Here is a 5,664-nt window from a genome sequence, read left to right as displayed (position 1 = left end):
TAATGTGGACATGGCTCCTGATAGAGATCAATTGCGAGCTATGATGTAGAAAGAAAAGGAATCCTTCAAGGAATATGCTCAGAGATGGCGTGAGGTTGCCGCCCAAGTGATTCCTCCGATGGAAGAGAAAGAGATGACTAAGATTTTTCTGAAAACTCTTGGTCCGTTTTATTATGAAAAGATGATTGCAAGTGTTCCTGTAGACTTCACCGAAATGGTGGGTATGGGTGTCAGGTTGGAAGAAGCTGTGCGAGAAGGTCGTCTGGTTCGGAATGACAATTCGTCTGGTGGTGCGAAGAAGTATGGTTCTTCATTTCAGAAGAAGAAGGAATCAGATGCTAATGCTGTTTCTCATGGGAGAAATAGTCGATTCAGAAATCAATCTCAACAAGTAGCGTCAGTAACTCCTGTTGTGAATTCGGTGCCTGTAGCCCCTGTTAATCAACAACCAGCAAGGCAGAATCCGTATCCTCGTGTTAATATTGATCCTATCCCTATGACGTACACTGAACTGTATCCTGCTCTAATTCATAAGAAACTGGTTCAACCAAGGTCACCGCCTCCCGTTCCAGAGAAACTCCCTTGGTGGTACAAAGCTGATGCCCCTTCTGCTTTTCATCAGAATGCTCCTGGGCATGATTTGGAAAACTGTTGGTCCTTAAAGAATGAAGTTCAGAGATTGGTCCATTCTGGAATGCTTTCTTTCCGTGATATTGGCCCAAATGTGCAAAACAATCCGTTGCCAACTCATGAAGCGTCTGCTGTGAATATGGTGCATGGATGCCCTGGGAAGTATAAGATTTATCGTGTGGAACACATCAGAGGATCATTGGTAGAGATGCATGCCACTCTGTGTGAGTATAGTCATTATGAGCATAATCATGCTGCTTGTAGGATTTGTTCAGTTAATCCTCGAGGGTGTTACGTTGTGAAAAGAGATTTACAAGAGATGATAGATCAAAGGCTCATTGAGATTCTGAGGGATAGAGATGAAGATGATGTCAATGTGATTGAACCATGCTTTGAAATTCCGGAATGTGTAGAGATCGGTTACTATGGCAAAGCTGCTGTAGAACCTCTTGTGATATGTTTGCCTGGATCTGTACCTTATAGTTCTGACAAAGCTGTACCTTACAGATACAATGCCACCATGTTGGAAGCTGGAAAAGAAGTCGAGATTAAGTCTCTGTCTTCTGTTGAAAATATAGCAGATGTTAGTAGAGTGACTAGAAGTGGACGAGTTTTTACTCAACCTCAAACAGTTGTGGACGTCCAGAGGAATCCTACTCAAGTGCCTGTGAATGATGTGTCAAAAGGGAATGATGGGTCATCTTCAGGAAAGGAGATGGATGAGATTTTGAAGCTTATCAAGATGAGTGATTATAAGATTGTGGATCAGTTGCATCGTACTCCGTACAAGATATCTATAATGGAGCTGCTGACGAGTTCTCCTGCTCATAGGGATTCTTTAATGAAGATACTTGATCAAGCCTTCGTGGATCATGATGTGACGCTGGATCAGTTTAATGGGGTTGTGAGTAATATCACTGCATGTAACAATTTGAGCTTTAGTGATGAAGATTTGCCTGAGGAAGGAAGGAATCATAATTTGGCTTTGCATATCTCTGTCAGTTGCAAAGAGGACTCAATGTCTAATGTCTTGATTGATACTGGATCATCTCTGAATGTCATGCCAAAATCCACTCTTGCCAAGCTGTCTTATGGTGGTACACCAAAGAGATTTAGTAATGTGATTGTCAAGGCTTTTGATGGATCGAAGAAATCAGTGGTTGGAGAGGTTGATTTGCCTATTGGTATTGGACCGTTTGTCTTCAAGATTACTTTTCAAGTGATGGATATTTTCCCTGCGTACAGTTGCTTATTGGGACGCCCATGGATCCATGAGGCTGGGGCAGTTACTTCGACTCTCCACCAAAAGTTGAAATTTGTGAAAGATGGAAAGATGGTTGTTGTAAATGGAGAACAAGCTTTGCTGATTAGTCATCTCTCTTCGTTCCGTACCATAGAGGCTGATGAAGTAGTCATTGGAACTGCATTCCAAGCCCTGTCTGTTAATGATGAATTCAAAAAGGATGAAGCTTCCATTGCCTCCTTCAAAGATGCTCAACTAGTGGTTCAGAATGGACATTCAGGAGTCTGGGGACAAGTGGTGAGTCTTCAAGAGAACAAGAATAGAGCTGGTCTGGGATTTTCTGCCTCAGACAAGTCTGTGATGAAACCTGAATCTGCTTTTCGTCCTTATCAGGAGATGTTCCATAGTGCTGGGTTTCTACATCCGACTCCTCCAGAAGTGAACGCTATTGTTGAAGACGAACCAGAGCCAGAAGTGCCAAACTTTGTGACCCATGGAAAGATGATTAAGAATTGGATCACCATTGACATTCCTGAGTGTACTCATGCTTCAAAGTAATTTGGTTTTATGTCTTTCAAAATCCTTTCATTCTGCCCAAGATGAAAGTGAAGTTGTTGGGGCTGTTTTCTGTTTGTTTTAAACATTAAAATCATCAATAAAAGTCATTTTGTTTCTGCATATACATGCTTTTATCTTTTTGCTTTTTCTGGAAAGTGGTAACACAAAAAACCTTAAAAAAATGTTTTCATTCTCCATAATCTGCACGATTACATGTTTGCATATATCTTTCCTTTTTTCTGAAATAATAATCATTTGTGCAGATTAATCAATAAAACCGTTGAAAGTAATGACCCTGCACCCTCTCCTAACTTCGAGTGTCCGGTGTATGAGGCGGAAGAAGAGAGTGATGAATGTATTCCTGATGAGATTTCCCGACTGCTTGAGCACGAGGAAGACACCATTCAGCCATATAAAGAGCCGTTAGAAGTCATCAACTTGGGTTCTGAAGAGGATAAAAAGGAAGTCAAGATTGGGGCACTGCTTGGTCAAGATGTTAAGAAGAGGATGGTAGAGCTTCTTAAAGAGTATGTTGACATTTTTGCGTGGTCCTACCAAGACATGCCTGGGTTGGACACAGATATTGTGGAGCATCGTTTGCCATTGAAACCTGAATGTCCTCCTGTCAAGCAAAAGCTAAGAAGAAGTCATCCTGATATGGCGGAAAAGATTAAGAATGAGGTCTTGAAGCAGATAGATGCAGGTTTCCTTGTCACTTCTGTATATCCTCAATGGATTGCCAATATAGTGCCTGTTCCGAAGAAAGACGGAAAAGTTCGCATGTGTGTTGATTATAGAGATTTGAATAAAGCTAGTCCAGAAGATGATTTTCCTCTACCTCACATTGATATGTTGGTAGATAGCACGGCAAAGTTTGAGGTTTTCTCCTTCATGGATGGTTTTTCAGGATACAACCAGATTAAGATGGCACCTGAAGACATGGAAAAGACAACATTTATTACACCATGGGGGACATTCTGTTACAAAGTGATGCCTTTTGGGTTGAAGAATGCTGGTGCGACGTATTAGAGGGCCATGACCATTCTTTTCCATGATATGATGCACAAAGAAATTGAGGTTTATGTGGATGACATGATTGCCAAATCCCAGTCAGAGGAGGGGCACATGGAGGATCTGTTAAAGTTGTTTCAGCGTTTGAGAAAGTATCGTCTCCGCTTAAATCCAAGCAAATGCACTTTTGGTGTCCGTTCTGGAAAATTATTGGGTTTCATTGTCAGTCAGAGAGGAATTGAAGTAGATCCTGATAAAGTCAAAGCAATTCAGGAAATGCCAGCACCAAAAACTGAGAAACAAGTGAGAGGTTTCCTCGGACGTTTGAATTATATCTCCAGGTTCATTTCCAATATGACTGCTACCTGTGAGCCAATCTTCAAGTTGTTAAAGAAAAATCAGGGATGTGTGTGGAATGAAGATTGTCAGAAAGCTTTTGACAACATCAAAGAATATCTGCTTGAACCCCCCATTTTGCTCCCTCCAGCTGAGGGAAGACCTCTGATTATGTATCTTACAGTGCTTGAGAATTTAATGGGATGCGTGTTGGGTCAGCATGACGAGTCTGGTCGAAAAGAGTATGCAATATACTACCTTAGCAAAAAGTTTACCGAGTGCGAAACAAGATACTCGCTGCTTGAGAAAACTTGATGTGCTTTGGTGTGGGCTGCTCGCCGACAAAGACAATATATGTTGAACTACACCACCCTATTGATTTCCAAAATGGATCCAATAATGTATGTATTTGAGAAAACTGGAAGGATCGCTCGCTGGCAAATGTTGTTATCAGAATATGATATTGAATATCGAGCTCAGAAAGCTGTGAAAGGAAGTGTGTTGGCAGAGTACCTCGCTCACCAACCAATTGATGTTCATCAATCTATCAGAATGGACTTCCCAGATGAAGATATAATGTATTTGAGATCTCAAGATTGGGATGAACCATTGCCAGAAGAAGGACCAGATCCTGAATCCAAGTGGGGTTTAATTTTTGATGGAGCTTCTAACGTTCATGGCCATGGAATTGGCGCCATTATTGTCACTCCGCATGGGTCACATGTACCTTTCACTGCAAGGATATGTTTTGATTGTACAAATAATATTGCTGAGTATGAAGCTTGCATTATGGGACTTGAAGAGGCCATTAATCTGAGAATTAAGATTCTTGATGTTTATGGAGATTCCGCGCTTGTGATTAATCAGATTAAAGGAGAATGGGAAACTCGTCATCCTGGCTTGATCCCTTACAAAGATTACGCCAGAAGGCTGTTGACATTCTTTAACAAAGTTGAATTCCACCACATCCCTCGAGATGAGAATCAGATGGCTGATGCATTAGCCACATTGTCCTCCATGTACAAAGTGAACTTCCATAATGAGGAACCTCATATTACAATCAGGCGTCTTGATAGACCTGCTCATGTATTTGCAGTTGAGGAATCAACAGATGAAAAGCCTTGGTAGTTTGATATTAAGCACTTCCTTCAGACTCAAGAGTACCCACTTGGGGCATCGAATAAGGATAAGAAAACTTTGAGGAGATTGGCTGGCAGTTTCTTCATCAATGCTGATGTTTTGTATAAAAGGAATTATGACATGGTTTTGCTCAGATGCGTGGATAGACACGAAGCAGACATGTTGATGCATGAAATCCATGAAGGTTCTTTTGGTACTCATGCCAATGGACATTCGATGGCTAAAAAGATGCTTAGAGCAGGTTACTATTGGCTGACAATGGAATCTGATTGCTACAAATTTGTAAAGAAGTGTCACAAGTGTCAAGTGTATGCTGACAAGATTCATGTGCCTCCGACACTTCTCAATGTTATTTCCTCTCCATGGCCTTTCTCTATGTGGGGCATTGATATGATTGGCATGATTGAACCCAAGGCTTCGAACGGACATCGATTCATCCTGGTAGCAATCGATTACTTTACCAAGTGGGTGGAAGCTGCTTCATATGCTAATGTGACAAAGCAAGTTGTGGTCAGATTTATCAAGAACAACATCATCTGCAGATATGGTGTACCGAGCAAGATCATTACTCATAATGGCTCGAATCTGAACAACAGCATGATGAGAGAACTGTGTGAAAGTTTCAAAATTGAACATCACAACTCTTCGCCTTATAGGCCAAAGATGAATGGAGCTGTTGAAGCAGCAAATAAGAATATTAAGAAGATTGTGCAAAAGATGATTGTTACGTACAAGGACTGGCATGA

Source organism: Vicia villosa, linkage group LG3 (assembly GCF_029867415.1).
Source record: "Vicia villosa cultivar HV-30 ecotype Madison, WI linkage group LG3, Vvil1.0, whole genome shotgun sequence".
In the NCBI taxonomy this organism is placed as follows: domain Eukaryota; kingdom Viridiplantae; phylum Streptophyta; class Magnoliopsida; order Fabales; family Fabaceae; genus Vicia; species Vicia villosa.
This window is presented reverse-complemented; position numbering follows the sequence as displayed.